We start from the raw sequence: 14,952 nt of genomic DNA, 5'->3' as shown, positions 1-14,952 counted from the left end.
ACAATTTTCGCAATATGTATTATTGAGAAAAAAAATAAATTTTTAATGTATAATTTTAATATCTATTTAAATCTTTTTACTATTAATAATACATATAATGGATAAAAGAATAAATTTTTTTAATATATTCAACTTAATATATTATTTACAAGAATTTATATGACAAGATTATCGCATGAAATCAGGTAATAGAATTTAATAAATTTATATAATTGGGGTAAAAGATTTTTAATTAAGGAAAAAAAAAACTAAAGCTGGAGTGAAAGATTAAAATGGAATAAAAATTCAATTTAAAAAAAATTGATTATAAATTCATCAAAGGTTTGTCATAGTAAACTCCTTTTACCTGTAAAAAAAAGTATTTTATTACTGTTGTTTTAGAATTTATTTCTTTAAATAACTAGCTCATATATTTAAAAAAAAAACTAATTCTTAAAAAAAAAAAATGATTTGAAATTTATAAGGTAAGTTTGACTACCAGTAATGGACAACTGTGAAAAAAAAAATCTTATATTTTTTTAAATTTTTATTATTCTATCTCATATTATAAAATTATTAATTAAATTTTAAATTTTTTAATTTTTACTAGTTCTATCCCATCATTAATAAAATTGTAATCTCACTAGTGGAGACGCCACATCATGTTATGGTAGTGTACAATTTGAATTAAAAAAATATTATAAGTATAATTTTTTCTTTAGTAATTTTTACAATTCATTTTCATTTATACAAAATTTAAATTACTTTTAAAATTGAGAGTTAATTAATAATTTGATTGACCTAAAAATGTTTCAACACAAAAATATAATAAAATAATGATAAAAGAAATGAAAATGAAAAGTGAGATATCTAAAATGACATGAAAGAAAATAATATTAAAAAATTATAATGTGTGAATATTAATATAAAATTAATTTTGGGCATAATTGAATAGCGAATATATATATATATATATATATATATATATATATATATATATATATATATATATATATATATATATATATATAAAGACTCAAAAAGTCTTAACCAGAAGTTGACCAGTGTGTTCATTTAATCAACACTTGGCATAATTAAAAAAAATAACAATTTTATTTAAAAAATACAAAATATTTGAAATTTCTTTTTTACTTATCTTCTTTTAGATATTAGTGTGAATAAAATATTTAAAATTTGATTTTAAAATTACAATAAATTTTATTAGATAAGTCCTATAGAATTTGTTTTATCAAAACCCAATTACTATCATTCGAAAATTAAAATTAGAGGCAATATCTCTATCGGGCTTCACCCCTATGATTGAAACATTAAATTTAGTCAAGTTTCCATTAGAAAATCATAATTATGTTATCGATAGTTTGATAATATTTGGCAATGGAGGAATCAGGTCACATCAATTTTGGTTCATATCCTGTTTTTGATATTAATATGGTATCCAGAAATGATGCTCCTAACTCTTTCTCTTCATGTTACCTGTTGGAATATGAAACTATAAATTACAGCCAAAGCATTTGCTTCACATGCAAATAAAACTATCTTGGGCAAAAGCAATGCACCGTATTGTCTCTTAAGCACCCCAAGAGAAGGGGTGAATTGAGTTTTAATAACAAATTTGAAGGCTAAAAGAAAATTTAAAAAAATAAACACAAAAAAGGGTGAATGAAGCATGATGACACAATCAATTTATAGAGGTTTGGTTATCTCAAGCCTACATCCTCTCCTTAAAGCCCTTCATGAGAGTTAACTCTACTATATTTCTTCTTTGAGTGAAGAACAAATCTCTTACAAAATCACAAGAGCAAATCCTTACTTTTTTATAAATTCTTTTTCCCACAAGAGTAACTTAATGCTTTAGCACACTCTAGTTATAATAAATACTCTCAACAACTTTAATCTCACTCTCAAAACACAACAAATACAATTGATAAACAAGCTCTCAAGAAATTAATTATAGAAGCTCAAGTTCTAGAAAGAGAAAGTAAGGAAATACTTCAGAACTCAATAAATTCTCAAATAAAAAGTTGTTACAACTTTCCTCTAGTCATAAATGGTCCCTATTTATAATTTTAGTAAGAAAATGACCGTTGGGGGTGCATTAAATGCAAAAATAGTCATTCAACTACTTAAAATCTCGTTATTTCGAGTTGCAGAAATCTAGGTTCATCTGTCAAACTCCCTTGCTTTGGTTGCTGAAAGTTAGAATACCAAAAACTTGAGTTTGAAAGCATGACTTCAACTACCGAAGTCCCTCCTACTGGATTAAAAATCACAAAAGCTTAAAATTGCATAACTTTTTATCCCAAAACTAGATTTTTGATTTGTTTGAACCTTTGGAAAGCTAATTCAAAAGATTTTTCAATAAAAATATTTTCAAAAACTAATTTTGCATTTCTCAAAAATGAAAATTTCATTTAACTCCCCTTTGGTCAAGAAATAGGTAAAAAGTAAGACACTAAATTTTTTTTGGAAATATCTAAACTTGAGCCAATACAATTAAGCAATTGAGATTCACATGGTATAAAGAAAATAAAAAATTATATTGTAGAGTCTCCTACGATCTTTGCTTTAATCTCTTGTTCTCATTTAATCTTGATTTTGAAGCAATTTCATAATTTTAAATTTAGGACCTATAATCTTAACACAAACACTTTCAAGGTAGATTAGTAGCACATTAATTATTTATTATCATCAAAACATACATCCACTAGCTACATATCCCCCCCCCCTTTGGCATTATCAAAATACTAACCAAAGGGAAAGATGAACAAAAAGAACATCTAAGCAGAAACAAAAGATTAGGACTCTAGAGGTGGTGGAGCGATAATATCTGATGGAGGAAAACCAGAGGCCATGTGCTGGATAAGAGAGAAAATTTGAGCCATTTACTTCTCCATATACTACTGCTGGTGAAGTTGTTTATCCTCCATCCACTGCAGTTTGTCTTCCATCTAGACAAATTTGAGCTCCAAGCGAGCCAGGGCATTACAAATGTCATGAGAAGTCTGGGATAACTTGCCCTGGTCAGTTGTGCCACTAGGGCAGGCTGCTGCTGTGGCTACACCACCCTGATCTAAAGATGCTCCCGCTGTTATGCTCCATTGCTATGGTCTCTGAGGCTATGGTCTCTAAGAAGATGTAGGGCAATCCCTTCGAGCATGCTCATAACTATCGTGGTAAACAGTAAGCCCCATGTGTGGAAGTGTGTCCATGGTATAAAAAACATATTCTCTAGTAATGGTCATGGCAGCCTCTATCAGGATTGACCCTAAGAGCCCTAAGAAGTCTAGTGATTAGACGATTATAGGGTAAACAAGCATTGGAGTGCCTAAAGGTAGTGGTCATGGTATGAATGATCAGAACTGGGAGGTTAAGAGGATGTTTCTCCAGCAGACAGGTCTTAACAAACATGTCAGCATAGGTAAGATCATACCTATGACCTGCTTTCGGGATAATCTCATGGTTGACAATATGGTGTTCAACTTTGGGTAATGTCCCAAGGTGAGCAGTAGGAAGGCAAATAAGGTCACCAGTATGGTCACCCCTAGAGACAATCCTAACCTAGTCTACAGGGGTGTAAGGCTCAGTAATCCACTGGTTGGTATTAGACACAATTTCACCAGCATTTGGGACCCCTAGGTGCTCAGCTAGAATAATAGCGGTGATAACAACCTTAGTTTGGTTAATGTAGCTAACTAGAGTGGCGGGGTTGGACTATTGGATAGTGTGGAGGTTGGCATAGAAATTCCTAACTAGATTCTCTCTAGTGGGACCAGGAGTAATGATAAGAAAGTCCCAACCTTGGTCAATAAAAGGGGCCATGGGTAGCGAATTGAATGACAAAATCATGGTCAATGAGTTTACCCAGGTGTACAATCTCCTAGGAAAGGGAGCATATTTCTTAGAGTTCCTAGTGATGATAAGGTATTCAAAAGCTAAAGGGGTTTGGGTAGGTGGAGGACCTCTGCTAAACTCTCCCCTAAGTCATTTACCATATACCCTCTTTTGACCCATAGAGTAGAGAAAAAGAGGTAGAGACAGAACTACAACCACCAAAAATAACATCATAAACAACATAGCATAAAATATCACCAAGAGCACATAAGCTTAGAACAAACACACATATAGCTTAAGTCAGTAAAAGTGCACTTTATCTTGTAGCAAACATAACCAAAATTTAGGGAAAAAGAAACCAAAAGCATATAATTCAGAAAAAGTAGAGCCACAAAGTACACTCTTTAAGGCTAATAAACTCATAAATAATATCTTAGTGTACAACGATTTTGATTCAGAAGCAACCTATATAGGTATATTTCAAAAGCATAGTAAAATATACATAACCTCAAAAGAAAATAAGAATGGAGTTGTGTTAAGAGAAACAATGTCCATATAAAAAGTGCACAAAGAAATTTTGATTAAAAACTCAAAATGAAAACATATAATAGCAAAATAAATACTTATATCAAGTTCAAATCTAAAGAATAAACTTAAGGAAATTTTAAGCAATAAAAAAAATATAGCTTAATCATAAGCACATACCACAAAAGACTTCTCAAAGCAGTCATAAAAACATAGGGAATATTGTTGATTAGGTTTGAAAAATAAGAGTTTGGCAAGGTACTAAAACAATTGAAGCAATGTAAAACCAAACAGTAACACAAAGTCTAATTTTAGTAGCAAATCTTAAGAATTTGAGAAATCTATGTATTTAGGATTATAACTAGCAGCAACAAGATATAAAAGATTGCAATTGATCATGAAAAAAGGGATATTTAATCACTTTTAAATTTACAAATATGGTCACAAGACAAAATATAACATTAAGTAACTATAAGCAATCCTAGTGTGAACATATTGATGCTGAAAGTGTTATATAATGATAATGTGAGAAACACTTTAAAAAGGTTTTTGAAGTTTGCAAAGACTAGCAGCCAAAGATAAGAAAAAAAAAAACTACAATATATGTAGGTACACAAGAAGCATGATAGTCAATTTGTATAAACATTTTTATTGCTTGAATAACAAGTTATAAAATAGACAATTTAATAACTCCAATATTTTCAAAAAGTATAACCAATCTAGTTACACATTTACAAGCAATCCTTAATTTTACATATAACCAACACTTATTTTCACAATAAGAACAACAATGTCAAAAGAAGAAAAGAGTAATAAGAAACTTACCCATAAAAAGAAAATAGCAAAAATGGGAAAAAACTAGTGTAGAGCAAACCACATCCCAAATATAATAAAAACACATATAAAGCACAACAATAAGCATAAAAATACAAATAAAACTAATAATTTTGAACAAAAGAGTCAAAATAAAAAGAATGAAATTTTTACCTAAAAATGAGGTAAAACCATAAAAGTATAGGAATATTTCGAAAAATGATGAAAAAGTGAGATTGAGGAAGGAAAAGTGAGATTGAGATGGATTTTTGAGATATTTTATGTCGAAGAGAGGGAAAGAGATGGAGTTTTGAAAAGAGGGAGAGCAAGCGCACGAGAGAGAGAAATAGAGTTCGACCAAATGGCTGCCAGAACACTAAGTTTTGGCTATCATTGTTGAAGCTATTTGATTTTTTTTTTGAAAATAAGATTTAAGAGGTTTTGGCTACCGTTTTCGATTTTCCCCAAAAGTGCAAAAACTCATTCAACTTTTTGACTACCGAAGGTGGAAGTTTCGACTACCGGAATTGCCACTGCCAAAGTTTTGAAAAATAAACTTCCAAGATCAAAAACTTTGTTTCAAACACTCTTTTTCTCTCCCCTTTTTACTAGATAGGATATTAAAAACAGAGTTTTGAGAGAAAAACAAAAAAAAAATATTCTAAGGAAAATTTAAAAAGAAATATCTAAACACTTTTAATCTTATACATACATTCAAGCATAACCACATAAAAAACAAGATTTTAACTACATATAGACTTCAAAAACATTAACCATTCAAGCAACATTGCCATCAAGCATTTCAAATCCTCTTTTAATGAAATTAAACCTATCATCACATAAAGGTTTTATAAAGATATCAGCTAATTGATTATTCGTATCAACAAACTCAAGAGCAACATCACCATGTAACACATGATCATGAATAAAATGATGTCTTATGTCTATATGCTTAGTTCTAGAACGTTGTATGGTGCTCTTGATCGAGTTGATTGCACTAGTATTATCACATTTAATAGGAATTTGATCAAGAGATATTTTGAAGTCTCTTAATTGTTATTTAATCCAAAAATCTTGGCTACAACAAAGACCCATAGCCACATATTCAGCTTTGGCAGTAGAGAGTGCAAGCAAGTGTTATTTTTTGCTATACCAAGAATGTCCTAGGAGTTGAAAAGTACATGAGGTACACTTCCTATCAAGGATGTTTCCGGCAAAGTCGGCATTCGAGTAGGAATACAAATCAAAAGATGTATTTCTAGATACCATAAACTTAAATGCAATGTGCCACTCAAGTATTTAAGAATGCGTTTAACAGCATACAAGTGAGACTTTTTTGGACGAGATTGAAAACGTGCATACAAACATATGGAAAACATAATATCTGCTCTACTAGCCGTGAGGTATAAAAGACTACCGATCATACCTCTATAAAACTTTTTATCAATTAATTTTCCTTTTTCATCCATGTCAAGCTTAGTGTTTGTGCTCATTGGAGTTCTACTTGGCTTGTTATTCTCCATCCTAAACCTCTTGATCAACTCTTTGGTGTACCTAGCTTGGTTGATGAAGATGTTATCCTTAGCTTGCTTGATTTGAAGCCCAAGGAAGAACTTGAGTTCTTCCATCATGCTTATCTCAAACTCATTCTTCATAGTGTTAAAAAACTCTTCACACAAACACTCATTAATAGCACCAAATATAATATCATCAATATATATTTGCACTATAAAGATGTCATTTTCATGATTTTTGACAAAAAGTGTTGTATCAACTTTTCCTTTTGAAAAACAATTTTGCAAAAGAAAGCTACTAAGCCTTTCATACCAAGATCTAAGAGCTTATTTCAAACTATACAAGGCTTTAGTTAATTTAAAAATATGATTAAAAAAACTCATGATTTTTAAAATCAGGAGGTTGTTCAACATATATCTCCTCATCAATAAAACTATTTAGAAAAGCACTTTTCACATCCATTTGAAAAAATATAAAATTCATGTATGATTTATATGCAAGCAAAATTTTAATGGCCTCTAATCTAGCTACAAGGGCAAAAGTCTCATCATAGTCAATGCCCTTCTCTAGTTTATAGGCTTTGGCTACTAACCTAGCTTTATTCCTAATTATGTTGCCATCTTCATCTAACTTATTTCTTAATGCCCATTTGGCTCCTATGGATGGATGGTTCTTAGGCCTAGGAACTAAGATCCAAAACTTGTTCCTTTCAAATTGGTTCAGTTCCTTTTGCATAGCAAGTATCCAACCTTTATTATTAATGGCCTCATCTATGGACTTAGTTTCTATTTATGATATAGTTTCTATTTATGATATGAATGCAAGATTATTATAAATATTTTTAAAAGAGGATCTCGTTGTTACCCCTTTTGATGTTTCACCAATGATTTGGTCCTTGGGATGATCTTTCTTGAAGGTCCAATCCTTGGGCAAGTCTTGTTGAACTCCTTGATATAGAACTATTTGACCTTGTTGCTCTTGGAGCTCAACCCCATCATCTCCCAAAGCCTTCAAGGGATCTTCCTTGCGTTGATCTTGATGTTCACTAGATTGAGGATCTCCAAGGGTTAAACCATCAAAGTTGCCTACAACATCATGATCAAAGAAACATCATTTTTGGGATCAAAGAGACTAGATTCATCAAATATAACATGCATTTACTTCTCAATAACCAAGGTTCTCTTATTGAAAACTCCATATGCTTTACTGGATGTACAGTACCCCAAGAAGATACCATCATTAGTTTTAAAGCCAAACTTATCAAAATTATCTTTCGTATTAGAATGAAGTACTTACAACCAAAAACTCTAAATAGCCTACTTTAGGTTTCTTGCCATTCCATAGCTCATAAGGAGTTTTCTTTAAAATAGGTCTAATCAAAACTCTATTTGAAATATAACAAGCCATATTAATAGCTTCCATCTAAAAATAAATAGGCAAGTTATATTCATATAACATGTCCTCCCCATATCTAAAAGAGTTATATTTTTTCCTTTCCATAACACCATTTTATTGGGGAGTCTTAGGAGATGAAAAATTATAAGTGATCCTTAGTGAGTCACAATATTTTTCAAATATTTCATTTTCAAATTCTCTACCATAATCACTCATAATAGAAGAAATTTGAAAACTTTTTCATTTTCAACATTTTTTGAAAATCTTTCAAAAACATCAAAACATTCATCTTTATAAGCAAGGAATGCAACTCAAATATATTTAGAGTAGTCATCAACAATTACAAATGCATAATGTGTGCCACCTAAGCTAGCTACTTTAGTAAGACCAAACATGTGACATCCTCACTTTAGATAGTCTGTACGTTCTATTGTTTTGATGACCAATGTTTGTTCGGACATCCTCACTATATTTAAACTAGAGTGAGGAGTCATAAATAACCTAAATAATAACAAGAAAAATTAAGAACAAATTTAAGAAATGAAATACCAGAAAGTTAAATGAGCCAAACCTACGGTGATGGGTGACCTAACGAGAAGCGACTGTAAAGACAGTTGCCGACCCTAGACCCGTGGGGAAACCCTATGAAATAATTTTTGAGACTCCAATGAAGAGTTATTGACGCTTAGATAGCAATAGAATTCTAAGAAAATACAAGAAAAAAATTATGTAAATCGGTACAAACAATTTTAACTCAGTAAGCATAATAAAGGGCATTTTGGTTATTTCACATCCAGAGATGATTTTTGACCAACTTTTCTATTTAAATAAGTGAAATTTATGTCATAAAATATGAATTAATATTAATGAAAATTTAATTAAAAATGAGAAAAGAAAATAAGAAAAGAAAATAAAAGAAGTAAAATATAAATTAGTTAAATGAGCACAAGTCCCAGCGATGAGTGACTTCACTGGGAAGTGAATACAGGTCTGGTAGTTACTCTAGTTCCTGTAGAACCTTGTGCATAAATAAGTGAACGAAATGAAAAGAAATACGTTCAAATAAATAAATGAAAAGCTAAGGAAAGAGATAAAACCCGATAAAAAAAAATTTTGGTCAATGGAATTTAACGGTTCTGTAACGCCCTCATCGTAGGTAGTCCGTACATTTTACTGTTTCGACGACCAATGTCTGTTCGGACAGTCAGGATGTCTGAAACTACACTTAAACTATAGTGAGGAGGCATAAATTAATGAAATAATTATTAAAAAAATATAGGAAAAATTTTGAGAAATAAAATAAAATTTAGAGAATTTATTAATTGGTATAAAATAATAAAAATAACCCGATGAGCACCATGAAGGGCATTTTGGTCATTTCACCCCTAGAGATGAATTTTGACCTAAATGTCAAATTAAAATTAGGAAATAAAATAATTAACATAAATTAAAATTTATGAAATAAATTAGGAAAATGAGACAAGAAAAGAAAAGAAAAGAAAGGAAAAGAAAAGAAAAGAAAAGAAAATGGATTAGGGAAATTTAAAAAAAAATAGAGTTCACAAAAATAGAATATATAAATACCACAAGATGACAAACTCCCACCAACCCCTTTCTTCCTCCACTCCCTCTTCTCTCTTTTTCCCCTTGGAGCCGACACCTTTGCTCCACAATTCCTCTATTGTTGTCAAGATTTCAAGCTTGATTTCCCAAGCTTTCACACACCAAAACCTATAGCACCCTTCACAAAAAATACTCTCCACACCCTAAGGAAGCTATAGACACCCATTGGAAGCAAGAAAATTGAAGTTAGGGAAGCTCAAGTAAGGTTAGTGCACTAATCCCTCTTCTTCTCTTTATTAAACATGAAAAACATGTTTAGCCAAGCATAAATATCATGAAAACAAAAAAGAAAATCTTGAGGAAAGAACCCTTGAATTTTTGGCAGCCATAGAACTTGAAGTTTGTTGCTTTTAAGTGATGAAAAATAGTTCCATGAGAATGTGTGATGAGTTGAAATGTTTGGGAGTTTGATTGTGCAGTGTTTGTGTAAATTTAAAACTTTGAAAACTAGAGATTGTGTAAAATGCTTGAAATTGACCTACTGAGTTGAGATTGTGCTTATAGAAGTGTATTGCATGCAAATTGAAGTAAAGAAGTTGGAGGAATTGAGATATTGGGAATGTTTGATTTTCTGCAGGTTGGGACTTGAGGAGTCCAGTCCTTTTATTGAACCATAACTGAAAATGTGTGACTCCAATTGGTATGAGGCCAATTGGAGGTGACATTAGACTCAAAATAACCCATTTTTCATGTTGACACCATGCCAAAATTTTATCAAAATCATAACCAATTCTCTACCCAAACCCGGATGACCAAACATTGAAACCCAGAAAATGATTTGGTCATAACTCTCTCTATACTGGTCCAAATGACCTAAAATTTATATCAATAGAAAGCTTAGACATAGGGCTACACTTTTTATGAGGACCACTTGACCCAGTTTGGCCTTTAACCAAGTCAAATTGTTAGCACAAGTTGGGTCACTAAAACTACCAACCCAGAAATTGACCAAAACACTGTTCCTTTGGTATGATTGACTAGTTTTGGTAAAAATGACATAACTTGGTCTCCAAAGCTACAAATTGAGCGAAACTAGTGCCAAAAGTTTTATAAGACATAGCATAACAATTTTTATGTTTTGACCAAGCTCCAGAACCCATTGCATCCTAGGGAAAATATTAGTCAAAGTTAGGAATTGAAATCTGGAAAATGTTAAGTTGAACCCAAAATGCCATTTGATACTCGTGTGTTCATTTGGCCATAACTCCCACTAGGAAATTTCATTTGAGATGTGCCAATATGATCTGGAAGCATGATACTTAGGGCTACAATATTGATTTAGACATCTTTGCCAAATTCTAAGTGTAAAGACCCTAAAAAGAGGGTTAAACATACTACCCTAAAGTTTGACTATTGCCTTTATAGGATTAAGAGTCCAGGTCAATACATTGACCATAACTTATTATACCAAGCTTGAAAAATTATGAAATTGTACCTGGAAGTCCCTACGACATAGAGGAACATATCTTGTGAAGGAAACTAAGTCTAAAAATAACTATAAAATGATCAAATGACTTGTCAAAATTTATTGACCAGGAATTGTCAATTCTGGACAGCTTAGAGGAAAAGGGACCAGTTATGGTATTTTGACCATAACTTGAGTTCTATAATCCCAAATTCAGTGATTCGAAAATTGAAATTCAAGTTTAAACATAGAGGAGCAATTGTTGTGAAGGAAATGTGACCAAATAGACATTCTAACTTGGTCAAATTCCTAAATAAAGATAACACATCAAAATGAACCTAAAGAAAGATTCATGGGAAAAATGCTAGACATGGTAATTAAAATACTCATAAGGCTAATTAAATATTAAAATGATATGAATATATAAATTGGGACTAATGTCCTATTAATATGAAATTAATGGTACCACTGAACAGTACCAGAAAATGGTAACAGTGAATAGTACTAAAATAATTAAAATCATGCTTAATTGCCCAGAGTATACCTAGAGTTATTTATTTAGTTTGGATAAATTGGTATACCAATTAGGGACTACAGATAGCAGTACTGCCTACCGAAAAAATTATGAACTGACAATATATGTTTGGTATGATTATTTTACTGGCTATATGCCTACTTACTAGCCATTGTGCCTACTTTATTTCTGGCTTTATAAGCCTGACAGTGGGTCTCGTGCCCGACAGCTGTCCTCGTGCCCGACAGCTAGCCTCGTGCCCGACAGACATATACTGGGCATACATATGGCTATCTAACCAGTATACACCCATGCATCAAGATTTTATAATTTGTTAAAGGTTTCTTAGGTACTGATAAAAATTAATCAAGACTTAAAATACAATAAGTAATCATAAAAGATCCCGATAATGTTAATTGTTTTCAAAGAGCAATAAAAAATGTAAAAGACTCAGAAATTATGATTTGCAGATATTAATTCAATTGTTTAATTATTGTTATTATAAATTATGCACCACTAAGTGTTATGCTTAGTGCATTGGTTTTCCATTGCGTAGGTATTGAAGATCAGCAATCGCCATAGTAGTGTTCGGACAGAGTTTCAACTAGATCTGCCACCGACCAGAGTCACCTCACTAGTCTTTTGTATTTTAGTAGGGCCCATGTATAGACTAGTATTTTGGTTCATTATGTCTAGTCATGATGTATTTCATTTTGGACTTATAATTAAACTTGAGATTGAAATGAAAACTTGTAATTTATTATCTATGAATTCCTATATGAATGCAATAGATGATACTTCATTTTGAGATCTCATAAATAATTGTAAATGATATGATACAAGAGAATATGATATGGATATGTGTGAAATGAATATGGACATGTTAACAGGTGATTAGTGGAATCCCGCCAGATGTTAATAAAACAGGGGAGGCTCTGTCCGGGTCTCCACAGAAATAAAATATATATATATATATATATATATATATATATATATATATATATATATATATATATAAAATTTCACACATAGAATACATGTTTTAAATGACATCAAAAGTTTACAATAGATATGATAAAATAAGATAGGGTGCCCGACACCGAATGTGGCACTTCTTGCACTGCTATACAGTAGACGGGTAAGAGGCGTCACATTTAGTGGTATCAGAGCAGAGGTTTAGGCAGTCCTAGACCTAGATAGATAGAAAGAAATAGTTGCATCACATGCATGGGCCTTTAGATAGAGTCGAGGTAACACTAATGCAGATCTGTTCTTTGTCTATTTTATATGATCGATGGCATCTGATCCTTCAGAGCACGAACCTCCAAGATCGATAGAGGAGGAGGTAGAGAGTCACGCACCTGCACCTGCTCTGAGTCTAGGGTGAAGTAGTAGAAGAGCGGAGTCATCTTGAGGTACTGTGAGTAGGGCACAGCAGGCCTTCTATGAACAGATGGCACAGCTACTCCGTCAGGTCACTAGAGCTATGCCTCAGCCACAGCCGCAGCCACCTCCACCACCACCACCTGTACAGCCACCACTACCCCCACAGCCACAACCTGTACACAAATCTCCACTAGAGAGACTGCGGAAGTATGGGGCAATTGACTTCAGAGGTAAGAGGGATAATGATCCAGCCACAGTAGAGTATTGGCTGGAGAGGACAGAGAGGGTTTTATAGCAGCTTCACTGTACCCCAGAGCAGTAGTTGGAGTGTGCTCTATCCCTATTACAGAAGGATGCATATAGATGGTGGGTGACAGTATTGAGAATGGTACAGCTTGTACAGATCACTTGGGTATTCTTTCTGCCTGAATTCAGAAAGAAATACATCAGCCATGTGTACTTGGAGGCCAGAAGGAGGGAATTCCTGGCACTGAGGCAGAGGCAACTTATAGTCTCCGAATATGAGTGGGAATTCATGAGACTTAGTGGATATGCATTAGAGCTAATGCCTACAGAGGTTGATAAGTGCAGAAGGTTTAAGGATGGACTAAATGACAACATCCGACTGATAGTTACATCTCACCACTTCATAGATTTCTTCCTGTTAGTAGCGTCAACTCTGGATGTGGAGAGAGTTAGAAATGAGGAGCAATCCAGAAGGGACAGACAGCATAAGAGAAGTCCTAGACAGGGCCATTTTAGTGCACCAGCTACTAATAGTAAGAAGCATAAGGGTTCATAAAGCCAGACACAAGGCTAGAGGGGCCAGTTTGGAGTATCTATAGCTAGTTCTCCGGGTATAGTAATAAGAGAATCAATTTCAGTGCCAGAATGTACCCATTATGGCAGGATACACAGAGGGGAGTGTCGATTGTTGACTGGTGGATGTTTCAGATGTGGGTCTACGGATCATTTCATATGAAGTTGTCCATAGGGGAGTGCTCCCACTACACTACCACCGACTGAGAGGTCTACCCCAATAGTGCAAAGGGGTAGAAGACCTGTGAGGCCTGAGACAACTGGTACATCACAGAGGGCTTTTGAGACTACAGAACGGCCCGAGGCTGGAGTAACACCCTGTGTGTACTACTATGGCTTGAGAGGAACCAAATCCAGTAGACATTATCAGAGGTACATTTCTTAATTATAATACCTTTAAGTATATATTGATAGACCCTAATTATATTCACCCCTATATATACATTGTACCTCCTGTTAAAAGAGGATACCGAGAGATGGACCCTAATTATATTCACCCCTATATATACATTGTACCTCCTATTAATAAAGGATACTGAGAGATGGGTTAGAAGATGACATGCTTATCACCAACCCTTTAGGCTATAAGGTGATGGTAGTTATCAACCTAAAAGGATCATATTAAAGATAATGGATAGAGATAAGAAAGAGACTGTATATGAGATGAAAAAAGATGAGTGCAAAACTGATTGAGGGTAAGTATAGGAAAAATCTGATCTATTGGGATAAATCGTGGTAACTATGCAATGTTCTCAATGTTTGTGCTGTAAGCTACAGATTACAGTACCGACTTGAGACTATTGTGTAGAGCTACGTATTTCCAATAGTAAATCGAGATAAGGATAAGATTGTAGAACTAGGATTAATAAGATAGACTAAAGAAAAAATAAAGTATTATAACACAAAACGGAGAAAAGACAAGGAGATAGCGGTCCCTCTATTATTTACACTGTGTAAATTTCGAGGACGAAATTTTATTTAGAGGGGAAGAATTGTAACACCCTCACTAGGTATTCCGTACATTTTACTGTTTTGACAACTAATGTCTGTTCGGACAGTCAGGATATCTGGAACTATACTTAAACTATAGTGAGGAGGCATAAATTAATGAAATAAATATTAAAAA

Source organism: Hevea brasiliensis, chromosome 2 (genome assembly GCF_030052815.1).
Source record: "Hevea brasiliensis isolate MT/VB/25A 57/8 chromosome 2, ASM3005281v1, whole genome shotgun sequence".
Taxonomy (NCBI): Eukaryota; Viridiplantae; Streptophyta; class Magnoliopsida; order Malpighiales; family Euphorbiaceae; genus Hevea; species Hevea brasiliensis.
Note: the sequence above shows the minus strand (reverse complement) of the source record.